Genomic DNA, 14,059 nt, shown 5'->3' with positions numbered 1-14,059 from the left:
GATAGTAGTTGTAAGCTGCTGTGACTCCTTTTGCGGGGTACCATGTTTCCCTAAAAATCGCTGTGATCATACAGCCTGAATGCATTCGAATGTGTTTCCATAATGTAAAGTATGAGAGACATGGGGGAAAAGTACACATCCGTACTGTACATCATGAATTCAATTCCCTCAAATTGAAGTCAGTCTGAAGAGTTCAGTAAACTCAGTCGTGGCGGCTTCATCCAGCACACATCCCTGACTGTTACTAAAGGTCAATGGTTTGGCCTATTGCCTCAAACATTTCCCTCCAGTCTCACATTATGTCTTGCTGAACAAAGCGCTCGGATTCCAGCTGAGATGAGAGGCCGTTGTGGTGAACACAGTGCGCTCTCTCTCTCTCTCTCTCTCTGTGTTTCTCATCTGGCCATCTTTTCAGTGAGCCAGTTCATCTGTGACTCGCTCTGTTTCTCACACACACACACACACACACACACACACACACACACACACACACACACACACACACAAAGCCCACTCCCTGGTCTAGAGAGTGAAAGGCATTAGCCGGCCCTCCTCCCTCCTCCACCCACACATTACAGAGAGCCAGCCTCTCTCCTCTGATACACGCACTCACCAGATGTTGCCCAACGCTTGAGGGAAGAACCCCCAGGTATGTGCGTGCGTGTGTGTGTGTGTGTGTTGGCTTTCTTTTTTTTTTGCCGCATCTGCAGAGATTTATGACCACGATTTATCCTACTTTGTGGGCTTCCTCTTTTAAAATCCCACTGGGGCAGCGGCTCGTGGATCACAGGGAGAAGCAGGTTCTTCAACCTGAAACAGGTGACTGCGACTCACCCGGCTGAAAAAAAAAGATTTCCCAAATCCCTTTCACACTGGTGTTTTTTTATATTATCTAGTGGCGGTTCACACAAGCCCCATCTGTTTCTCATATCAACACTCTTGCACTTGGCAACACAGGATCTACTGGTCTGGCCTGCAGGGGTCAATAGGACAGAGTGGAGTAATGAAATCACAACGGCCGAATGACCGAGTCTGCTGTTGATCACTGTACAAAAATGTTTTCATTATGGAGTATTAAGATGGCTGGAATGCAAAAGGAGGATATTAAAGACTCAGCAGAGCTCTTTCTGTGAGTAATGATCGGGCAGAGCGGGTGGGTGTGGGGCGAAGGACAGCTTTACTGTTCCCTCAGGCCTCCAAGTGTGAAGGGTGCAAGCTGATCCAGCCCGAGGTTACATGCTGCGTTGTGTATCGCGCTCGGATCAGACCTATCGGGCTCCATGGCTTTACATTGCCTCGGTAGATACGTGGACTTGATTTGTGTCTGCGATGTCGATTCTGTAACGATGACGTTACCGTACATGAGAATATCCCTTCTAGACATTTCCACAAATCACAGTAGAAATATAGCGACAGACTGAACATTTTATCGTCCATAAAAGCGAACGTTTCTCCATACCATATGGTATCTATAATCCTAAATGCTATTTCGAAATCTGGAGAGAACCATATTGTCTGCGTTCTATTAAACCGTATCAGTCCCAGTGGAAAGCCAGCGTCCCGGCCACTGTCTGAGTGATGCGTGCACAGGAACCGATTGGTCCATATGGGCAATAAACTTATCAATAGTGCTGGAACAGACTTAATCAAAAGCAAAGTATGGCTGTGTCCCATTCTAATTTCTTCAGAGGAGAGAAGGTAAAAAGGCATTTGCCTGTAGTATTTATTGGTTATAATGCTTTTGTAAATAAGCACATTCTATGAGTTGACCATTGACCCCTAGGAATTCACTAAGGGAGCAATGTGTAGGTTAAGATATGGCAAGAAGTTTTTTTTTTTTTAATGGCTGCTCTGGGAGATGGCGACTGACCTTATGTTAGCACCTATGTTAGCACAGTTCGGTGGCCTCCCAGCCCGGAGCCAGGAGCCGCTATGCGCTCCCCTCCCGGCGAGGCAGTCCTCCGTCGTGCCTTTTGTGTGCGTGACCGTTTTGCAAGTTAGTCCCTCTGGGATGACTCGTCTTTCACTTGGTCAGCCGTTTGTGTTGCGTGCAGGAACTGTGGTCTTCTCTACAGTGGCTTCTCCCAGAGACAGAGTATGATGGGATTTTCTTACAACATCGCACGACATAGTACAGTCGTAGCAGTCAGTACTTTCAACCAGTTCCTGTACTGGTACTAGACCAAAGTAACCTGTTTAAAAATGCATCCGACAGCTCCCTGAACATCGTATCAAGGACTTCACTTTCCTATTGTGAGAAGCTTGGCTGGACTATTTTCATTCTCACCATATTTATTTCCATAATTCGATGGCTGATGGCTGTAAAGCAGTGAATGATGGGAGACGTGTTTGATTGTGTTTCAATCCAACGCCTTTGGAAATGGAATGTGGAAATTACCCAAAAGCAATTGTCACGCCCAATGCACCTGTACTGTGTAAAAGTGACTGCACTTGGCACCATTTAGCACTGATTCATGGAAATACCCTGCCTGCAGTGGCTTATATAGGCACCTACAGTCCTGTACTTCTTAAATGATTAATGACATACAGTGGTTCATATTCATCTCTTTATGAATAACATCTCATATTTCACGGGTGCATTCAAATTGCTCGTGGGTTTCATGTCTTGGGTTTATTAATTAGGAACATGGCAGCAGCGTTTTCCTTCTTTCCTGCACATGTTTGGGTGGACAGGGAGGCTGACAAAAGGCTATTCATTCCCGCCTCTGTGGTTGTTGGTGTTAATCCCTCCTGCACAAGTTTCAGCTTTCTGAAAAAATAATACTTTTTTTCCAGGCAGTCACAAGGGGCTGAGTGGGTGGGTGGGTTGAGTAAGGGTGCATGAGAACGGACTCATGTTCCTTAGAAGATGGGCAACAACAAAAAATCTGAAACGTACAGTCCCAATCATTTTCTGGTGATTCACACCAAAACAACATAGTTCACGGTTACAAGCGACACAAATTCAAGCGTGTGGAGGAGAAATGTATAAATAAAAACAACTTCAATAATACCTGACCCTCTGACCTGAGGCGTTTTTTTTGTTTGCACAGACACAGGGCTCATGGGTAATAACAAAAGAACAGCAATGGGGTTTCTCTGAATGAGAACACGGACTGTCGTGACCCCGGGACGACCTTTTTCTCCATCTGCAGGGCCCGGGGCCGGAAGACTGGGAGATTGAAAAGCTGGTCGGGACCGTTTGATTGGCGTCTGCGCCGTGTCGATCTGAGCGCACACAGGAAAGAACTGATGTGGTATGTAACCGAGTGCGGCAGGGATACAGCTTTATTTGGGACTGGCAAATACATACAGATTAGGCTGTAGGTTGATAAAAGACAATCGATTAGCTGAAAATGTACAAGTGAACTTAGCGATTGCAGTGGAGATCGTTGCACTTGGCAACAGGGAGTGCCGCGCCTTGTCTCCAACTTATTGTGCTGATATAATTACACAATCATGTTGTCATCTGTAAGTACAAGCCCGCACGCTTGGCCGAGGTCCATTAAAACTATTCAAAGGGCTACACCTCTCAGATAATTATGTGGAAAAACAACAGATCAATAAAACCATTTATTTGGATTGGCTTTTAGAGTGGAGTTCATTCATGCATTTTTGTAAACATCGCGGGCCAGAGAGCAAAAAGGTGTAAGACGTGGTGATTGCTGCCATACGTGCGGACGGTAATGATGATGAACTCTTAGTGCATTCGGCGGGCGCTCATTGAACGCGCGCCACAATTCATGCACTTACGCGATGATGCAGATGCAGTCGCTGCATTAGTCGTTGAGAAAATGTCTCGGCAAAGACGTTGCAGCTATTCCTCCAGCTGTGTGCGCGGACTAAACTATACTTGCTTTCAGATTGTTTGAGCTATTCCTTAAAAGCACCAGGATGTCATATCTGTGGAAAGAAGTGAAGCATATTAGCAATGCTCCGTAATGCTTTGGACTGGCTGATTGATTGGACTGGAACCTGAATGGGTTCCCTGGAGAACGACAAAGCACAGCGACTCTGAACTTACGCAGTCTGTTGAATGGAAGGAAATCACAGAGGATGATAGAGATAACCGAAAGAATAAAATGCAGCTGGAATTTTTACTTCTTCTGATTGCTTTCATTTTTCTTGCCTCACAAAAGCTTGTTGTCAATAGATGACTCCCATTTAGAGTCTGCTGTTTGATACATTAGGAGTAAACAAGCTGAGGTGCTGTCATTATCCAGCTATAACTGCCTCCCCCTTCCGATATTTACTGGCGGAGGGCACACATAATGATGGGTGGATGGATGACTAAGCCTGCTATTATTCATACCCCAAATGGATCTCTGATTCTAGGTCGGCGCTCCTGACAGCACTAACCTGTCTGCTCGGGTTTCAAGGTGCGAAATGCTTGATGAGTGCCGTCAAAACCAAGATGTGAGAGAAAGACGGGGAGGGGGAGAAAGGTGAGGGTGATTGTCTGTCATTTCACTGCGTTTATCTGTGGTAATAATCATCTCTGTGTGGATATGTGAAAATGTGCTCCTCAAGTGTCAGAAACATCTATCAGCACGTCTAATGGAGGCCATGGTCAATGAAAAATGCATCTCCTGATCCAGATGTGAGGGGGCGAAACATAAGGCTTCAAACTGAGAATTATTAATGGGGGTCGTCTCTATGAAGAAGACAAAGCCAAGCGGTCATTGTGATTAATTTTTCAACATTTTGACTGACCCGCATCAGCTGTGTGACAGAGAAACTTTGAAGTCTCTCTTTTGTTCCAACTTTTCCAGGTTTTACCATCAGTTCAAGGGCAACCGCCTTTTGCCCCTTCAAGTTGTGAAAAATATTTCAATAATGCAATAATTTTCCAAAAGTAATAAGTAGTAAAGTAAATACTTTGAATGAAACATATTTGAAACATTTATTTTTCACTTATGACACAAACTGTAACTGTAATGCACCCATAACGAAGTCTTCAGAGGGAACACACGTATCTGCCATCCTCTGATTAAGACTTAGCAAGTAGCTAAAGAAGGTGAAACAAAGGATGGTGGACTCCGAGTTGCTAATAATTCGAGCTAGCTTAAATGTGTTTGGGAGTGCTAGCTAGCGCCGTGAGCTCGCGCCGTGAGCTAGCGCCGTGAGCTAGCGCCGTGAGCTAGCACCGATAGATCGAGGACTTCTATGAGCAAACAAACAAAATGACCATCACCACAAGCACAGTAGGACATGCTATGGCAATGCATGGACAGAAAGGTGAAGGGTCAAGCTTCAACATGAGAAAAACGCGAGTCAGACACTCGTCTGTCTTTTATCGTCTGTCTCTCACTTGCTGCTGGCTAAATGTGCCGTTGTGGCATTTTGTTTAGCTCTTTGCTGTGAGGTTATTTTATCGTTGCTGTATCTTGTTGAAGCTGCTGTTACAGAGTCTGCAGGGTTTTGAATGATTTTGAGAATTTCTCAAAATGTTTCGGTTGTCTAGTCATCTGTCGACTGAGATGGATTTGTGAATCACCCAAATGTGCGGTCTGCTGTTTGCTTGAGTGAATTTCTTTTTTTTTTAAAGTTTTGCCATATAATATAAAACATTATTGTAATAAAGCATGTGGATGAAAGCGTTTAGTAATGTATTTGATACAAGCATTGATGATTAATTCCCTGTTTCAGTATTCAGTGCTGCTACCTAGTAGACCTGTATCAGAGTATACGCTTCATAGCACTGCATGTATTTTTCAATACAAAAAGAAAATACACAAGACAGGTGCAGTCATGCATCTATGATATGTGTTTGTTTTTAGTGTGAACAAGTATCTGTGGTCCAAAAGTTGACTAGTTGGTCGTTAGGTGGATTGTTGTATTGTATTGTATTGATGGTGCAGTTTTACAAATCTGAATTGAACATGATTGAAAATCCACATGAGGGATGATTACTGTCCTCTCACATGTGCTCACTCTCAGTCAGTTACCTCCACGCCAAGTGGTTTCAACTGGTTAAACAGTAACTGTGTTAACTCTGGCGTTTTCCCTTAATTCAATCAAGGAAGGCCTTATTATTGAGCCAATAGCTTAAAGTTAAGGCAGGACATCTGTATGACCTTGGGCTGTGGCGTTAGTGAGGGAACCATATTTGATTACATTAATTAAAACTAGGATCTTTAAGACTAATAATTAAGACAACCTCAACATAAAAAGTTCCTGTGTCCTCTGTCACCACGTTAGCTGGTGATTGCCAAAAGCTTTTAAAAAGGAGGAGGATTAGCATTGGTCTCCTTTATGTGCAAAGAAAGTTATCATAACCAGTACGACCTTTAGTTGAAATAAACCAGAAGTGTCCTTTAAATGAAAGTGGGGAGGCTTTATTGCTGAACTTGCTTAAAATAAAGGCAGGTCAGAATCATTGCTGTGGGCTGACGCACTAGTCCTGATGAGATACTTACACAAATGAGATATGAGTTACCTTTAAGGCTAGGATTAATAGAATAATGATCGAACCACCATCGCCATGATAAAAAGTTCCAGTGTCCTCTGCCGCCACTTTAAGAACACGCTAATGGCCAATACCTTTTAAAGCAGCATAGGGATTAGCATGCGTCTCCCTCTTTGCACGGAGTAATCCACTGATAGGTGAGGGTGATCAGATTGTATCAATCTGGCGGAGTAATCCACTTCACATGTTCCTAATAATACTTTCAGGCAGGTAATCAGCAATTTACAATGGATTATCTTTTGAGAGTGATCTCGCCGACCCTGTTAATCTATCACAATTGCACCTCGTGTAATTTCATATTCAACTGGGGGACAATTCATTAGGTGGGTGCAGTGGAAAGAGCGCGCTGCAATTAAAGCCAGCAGTGGAGGGCCATGACCCGGGAATGGGCCTGCAGTCATGACGACCAGTAATGGGAGTAGAGGAGGTTGGGGGGGGGGGGGGGGGACAAGATGGCTGTCATGCTCCTCACCGAAGGGGCCGACCGCCCTGACAGGTGAGAACGGGCCTCTTGTAATTATTTAGCGAGGACACGGACCGGAACGTTGAGGATGACCAAGAGGGAGGAAATGGAGATGAGATGGAAAGTGAGCCGGGCACAGACGCTCTCAGGATGAGCACTTGTTGTGGAATGAGGCTCAGGTGGTGCGTCTTGATCGAGACAGCCGTTTTAATGGCCAGACTTTTCCTTTTTGCCTGAGGGTTACATGACGTTAAAGCAGAGTTATATTTAAAATGACTTTGAACGTAACAGCCGAACGCCTTGGAAGCCAAGATGAATGAGGGCCAATACACGTTTTATAGCCCAATGAGATTACGACATTACACCTTATGTGTGATAGTTTACTTTTAAGTACAGCAGTATTGCCTGAAGCCGGCGTCTCATGGGTTTTTAATGTGGATTGCAGCTTTTAATTTCAACAGCTGTAAGTGTTCTCGCCTCTTTTTTTGTTGTTTTTGTCTTCTGTTTTCTCAGCATGCGAGGCTACACAGCGTTGCATTCCACTCCAGAAAATGAAGTGCGATCAGTGTTTGGAGTACAGATCCAAGTCTTCCGTGATGAATTGCGTACTCTGTTTTAAGCAGGAGATTTCTTGGAATTAATAAACATTGGAATTTTGATTCAGGAGATAAGGGTTGTCAGAAGTCTTGACCACTACTGTCTGTTTTTTTTAAATGTTTGGATGTTATACAGCCTGAACAGTGACGGTCGGTACGGTGTGGGATGTGTGTGTGTGTGTGTGTGTGTGTGTGTGTGTGTGTGTGTGTGTGTGTGTGTGTGTGTGGGCATATATTTAAAGCAATACCAGGCATCGCTCGCTAGCTGTGTGGTGATCCCAGATAATCTACAGAGCGGACTGTGGCGTTCTCTCGGCCCCCTCCCCTAAAGACCCCTTCCTCTCAAGCCAAAATGGAAACCGACAGTTAGAGAAAGTGTCAGCGTAAAAAGAGACGAGGGACATGAAGCCAAAAATCAAAAACTTGTTGTTGGAAAAAATCATCAGAATGCAAAAATTATATAAAAATGTAATAAAACATTTCTTGGAACTGTTTTTTGGAATATTGACTTTGTCAGTGCCAAATTGTGTTTTTCCCTTCCAAATCTTACCGTCGCTGTTCCAGCTCCATAGGATGAGATTTGTTGACGGCGTTTGAAAGATAGAAGATGTACACACGATGCATAGACGAAAACACAGATGCACAGATGATTTTCCTGCAGCATCGCGCCTTCTGTTCTGTCTCCTCCAAGAGCTGAGGGAATGTGACGTTGCAGTGTAGCAGTCGCAGCAGAAGCTACAGTCTGTTTTGAATTGTGTCTCGTGAGTGGAATATAGATGACATTCTTGGCATTTTTCCAAAGAGATAACCGAGTCAGACATAAGGAACCCCATTGAGATGGAAGGGAAGGGCTCCATGCAGGCCTTCCAGGCCGCTGGGTGTATCATACCTCTCTCATCTGAATGTGATCTTTGTTTTTCTCTCTCTCTCTCTCCATCTCTCTCTCTCTCCATCTCTCTCTCTCTCTCTCTCGTTGCCAAGTTGATCAGCTGACTTAATTTATGTTCCCATGGATAATGCCCTAATATTGAATTAGCTTTTTAGCAAACACAAGCAACTGTACTATTAGCACACACACACACACACACACACACACACACCCACACACACACACACACACACACACACACACAGTGGTCTCTCTGTCGCTAAACAGAAGGTCAAAAAATAATTACAGGCCCAAAAATACACATCGTAAATACCTTGTTTTTATCGAATCAAGTCAGTGATTGAGCCGTATAACCTTATAAAATCTGCGAGTGCATTCTGAAAATGTATGTCAGAAGCTCCAGCTTGTCCAAGAGATATGCATCATCCAACAAGGATTTAGACAGGAGTCTGGACAGGAGTCAAGGAAATCAAAATACTAACTATTCTGGACCAAGCCATACAGTAGGCCTAAGATTGGGATGATGTCACAAACTTAAGTACCTTTTCGAGGCTCTTGCCAAAGTCTAATCAATTACTCGTTGATGGCAGTCAATGAAGATGTCCTGCTCTTGTCTGTTTCATGTCATAATACACGGAATATCTTTGGGTTTTGATCTAACAAAACAAGACATTTAACGACATCACCTTGGACTTGGAGTTTGTATTATTTTCATTAAATATCGGCAAATATATTTAAAGTTGTCTTTTAGTTGGTGGTTTCATTGAACAATGTGCACTTATATTATTGTGACGTCGTTCTTCTTCATAGAAGAACAAGTAGGAACTCTGGCTTTGATTGTACTTTTTGGAGCAGGAGGTCGTCCATTTTGGCCATTTTGGCTGATAATGATGTCCAGCTCTAGACTTTTTTACACAGCAGCCATTTGCAATGACGAGTCAATGGCAGGAGAAGCACAGGTGGCGAGAATCCCGTTAACCACGGCTCGGTTCCATCCAGTGTTCCCGTGAGCCATGACAGTGAGCCAGCGTGCACAATAGGCCTCCTTTCGCAGCAGCCATTTTGACATGTCGTAGACGGGTAAACACAGGTGTAATTGATAAAAATGAATTAGTCCTTTTCCCTCATTACCGTGAGCCAGCAGGCACAATGGGCCCTATTCACAACAACCATTTTTAGCATGTCAATGCAGGGTAAACACAGGTGTAATTAATAGAAGTAATTATAGTCCTGTTTTATTTCGTGTGTCACAGATATTCCAGTGAGCCGGCATGCACAGTACCGGTAATTGAAACTGTGGCTCAGTAGCAGAGCTCGTCTCTTCAATCAGAGGATCGGCGGTTCGATCCCCAGCTCCATGTCAATGTATCCTTGGGCAAGACACTTAACCCCAAATTGCTCCCGTAGCTTTGCCTGCGGCGTATGAATGTGTCACATGAGTCGTCAGAAGACGAGGAAAACGATATACAAGTAGTCCATTTACCTTTTACCATGACCCACCTAAATGGAACAGGGGCCATTATTCATGTTGATTACATATAACCTGCATTACATATAGCCTGCAATGACATGTCATGATAGCTGCTGTGAAAAGGGCCTTTGAGGACCCTGGAACTAGCCCACCTACAGGGAATGCAGTCGTTTTTAATGTTATCTTTTCCTTCTATGATGAGACAAAACGTCTCCATCTGGACCTCGAACTGGCATTTGCTCTGTGCGTTCACGGTCTCAAACAATGACTTCATATGAAGTAGATGTTTGCGGTGTCGATGTACTCTTCAGTAAAGAATACGGTTTATTAATTAGCTGACTCAACAGTTGTATATAAAAATGAAAATGGGCTTTCCTAGGCCTCAGTTAAAGGTGAACTGTATTATTGAAGACAATAGTGCTGCGGCAATAAGTCATTAAAAGGGAACATAATTCAGAGAAAATGACACTTTCTCTTCTCACTAGCAAGAGAACAATAAGGCATATCGCTGATGGCGGCAGTTACTGACACAAGTTAAGTTTCCGCCAAAGTTTAATTATACTCAGGCAGGCACCCATTGGGAGAGACGTGTCACACCACCTCGGGGGGTGTTGAATCTCGCAGGTTAAACATAGATCGAGAAGCGTGGGCTGCTACTCCACCTGCTATTCTCCTGCTGAATGTAACAGAGAGCCAGAGCGATGGGCCGGCTCTGCGCAGACAGACGAGCTAGTGTACATACTGTACGCACAAACATTTACATAGACGAAAAGGATTTGTCTGGGAACTGGTGGGAGGCTGCAGCGCTCCACTTTCATTTCACTCAAAGATCCTCAGTGCTCAGCATTCAGGGATGGAATTGTCTTCCCTTCAGACCGGCAGTCATGACCACATCGTCTAGTGTGAGAGCGGAGGGCATGGAGGGGGAAGGAAAGGACGCCGTGTCTCCATCCACTGTCAGACTTCTGCTACGTTGAGAAAACATATACAAGCTAACGTGCAAAGTGAGACCAAAACAAAAACATGGATGATTGACAAGGATGCTGTGAGTGAGAAGAGTTCAGAAGTAGGAGGCAGGCGGTTGATGTGCTGCTTAGCGTCACCATTGTTAGCATCTCCGGAGCTGAAACGGGGCGACCGCCTCGCCCTGAGAATGATAATGTGACTCAATCGAGGCAAAAGCCCCCCCCCCCGAAAAGACTTCTCTTTAACCCGTAATATTTTCAGAAACATCTCTGTGATTTGTCCTTGATTGTGACGACATTCTTGCGGCGGCCAACAAATGCACCAAGACGCGTGAAATTGACACTGTTTTGTTTTTGTTTGCCCAAGAGAACCGTGCAGGAGATGTGAGTGAGGTGGTAATCCAAGGCCGCTACAGGAAACGAGCCAAAAAAACTTTTTATGAGTGTACGGAGGCAGCTGTTGACATCTGAGACGGCAATTACTCATGTTTGGACAGTCAGGAGCAACGGAATAGGATCAAATGTGGACTGCTGATCAGTATTTAGCTTTTTTTTTCTTCGGAGAAAAGCTAAATTACAGCAAAGAATGCATCAAAGTCCATCATGCTTATAATCGCCTGAGTAAGATTGGGGGTCGAGACTCGAGAGTGGGAGACACAAGAGCCGTCCTCCACCAGGGATGCTGAGCCCCACTTCATCCAGACTCGGGAGTCATGTGGAGGGTTTAAGGCTAGCTGCTGCAGCTAAGCTTCCACCGCTGTTGATCTGTGCAACAAGACAGCCGCGCTGAGGAAGAGAGAGAGGGAGTGAGGCAGGATTAAGGAGATGGATTTGGATGCCGGTGATGGGTAGCCAAACGGTGAGAATTAAGGGAAAACAGTGAGCAGTAAGGCTTATCGAGGCAAGTGAGATTTCGCAAGGCCTGAAAGCGGCCTTCTGCTGGATGCCGGGCAGTAAAACCTGGCGCGGCCCCAGCCGAGGCTCGGGGTACTTGAGTGGGAGGAAGACCGGCAACTAACCTCCCATTACAACACAGTCATCCTCGACGTTTAAAAAAATATATCTGCTCACTTTAAAGCCCTTTTTATTTTTATTTGGGTCAAATGATGAAGTGGAGCTACAGGCGCGATGTTTACTTCTTTAGACTTTAATTTCCCGCAAAGAAAGAATCAACATCATCTGCAGTGACGTGGAGAAGGCACACGTCACGGTGCACTTTACAATAAGTCACCTCTGTAGATTGATTAATCACTGTACACGTTTATGTTTATCTACACTTCATATACACATACATACTCTGCATCTTTGCACTTCTATTGTTTAAGTTTCATTTCATTTCTCTCTGCACTGTACATATCTTTCATCCAGCTATTTTTATTCGTATTTTTGTATATATCTTTCTTCCCTGTTTATTTTTTTGTCTGTAAATTGCTGCTATTCTGACACTAAGTATATATTCATGCATTCATTCATTCATTCAAGTGTGTCCATGGTTACAGCAAAGAGAACATAATTCAACCTCAGATTAAACACATTACATCTGCCTGATGAACGTGTTCGAAGATCTTTTTTTGGACGGATATGACCTTTCATGAGGTGCATTTGGACATTTTTTGTTCATATAAACAAAGTAGCATTGAAAAAAAAACATGTTTGTGAATCCGTGCCAGATAAATACATCATCGTTACAGAGGAAGATTTAACCGTGAAAATTTCCGTGATCGTTTTATCGCCCGACCAGATCGAGCGACAGAAACACCCGTTTGAACACTGACAAGAAAAAGAAGAATCGTGTCAAACTGCCAGCCGTCTTCGACTTAACACGCGATTTGAAATTTCCAGACAGTGCTGTCAACCTCTGGGTATTAGCGTCAGGGCGTCACGATGCGGAACACTGACCCGTCCTATCCTTCGGCATAACAAAACAGCAAAGAGGGCATCTCAAACATGCAGGATTAGTCTCATTTCAATATTTAGCACAACGCCCTGCTTCCTCAAAAGTGTGTGCCAAAAAACAGACGCTTTCCATAATTCAACCAAGTGTGCCCGAGAAATGACCCATGACCATGTTGCTTGTTTGTGAATCACTGCAATACCACCTCAGAAAGTGGATTGTTTTTTAAAGACGAGCCGATTTTTCATCTGCAGTCTGAAGTCATCCCTCTTTAATGGATCAACGATCTCAACGCCACAACGTTTCGCAGACACTTTTAAATTCCATACACGTACGGCGGCACAGAAATGTATCAGAACGTTATGCAAATTAGAAGACATTTGAATAACAAAGGTTTTCGAAACTAACTTGAACTGTCAGAAACATCACCTGTCTCCTGCAAACTACGGCTTTAATTTTCACCTTACTTCTTCACTAAATAAAGCGTGTTAGCTAATACCTGGAGGCGTGCAGCGGCATCATTTTCACCAGTGAGATGAAAAGGGTGTCAGGGAATTAATTACGGCATTAAAAGGTGCAGATAGCAACAGTCTCAATGCCTCTGAGAGAAGAAAACAGAGACGGGGGGGGGAAGAAGAAAGAGAAAGAGAGAGATCGGTGTGTCGAAAGTTATCTCTACCCCGCAGCACAATTGGAGTGTTAAACACAGCTAAACACTTCAAAGTGCGATTCGGTACCGGGAGAGGCGCTCAGCGGAACGACCTCTACTTTGCGTCTGGATGTGAGTACGGTTATAGATCACCTCCTCTCTCTCCCTCTCTTTCTTCCTTTCACTTCCAACTTCGGCAGGTGTTGCAGAGTTTAAATTCTTCTTCTTCTTCTTCTTTCCCCCGCTACACGGTACACAGGAAGCCGCCGCTCCTCCGTCTCCAGCTGATTGCTGGGACGGTTATTGCTTTGACTGAGGGTGACAGTAGCTGTCACGGCTGTCAAGCGGCCCCAGCCTGCAGCGCATCAAACCGCAGGTTATAGTGTGACTGCTGACATGCTCAATCAGCCATTAAAGAGAAATCACTGTCAGCGGTACATGGCTGCTGACAATCAGTCATCACGGGGAGGAGGCTCATAAGGCCCAATTGGACTCAAGGTGATAGAGAGAGAAGTGTGAGGTTTAGGGTCGGACCAACAGGAGCGTTCTGTCGTGGTTATATTAAATATTGGCTATCAGCCAATCATGCGGCCCTCTTGCGACATGATGGAGATTGTGCCGTCTCAGCTTCTGACAGGCCTCGCTGTTTGGAGGTTGTGTGTA

The sequence above is a fragment of the Taurulus bubalis genome (genome assembly GCF_910589615.1).
Source record: "Taurulus bubalis genome assembly, chromosome: 18".
Lineage (NCBI taxonomy): Eukaryota > Metazoa > Chordata > Actinopteri > Perciformes > Cottidae > Taurulus > Taurulus bubalis.
Note: the sequence above shows the minus strand (reverse complement) of the source record.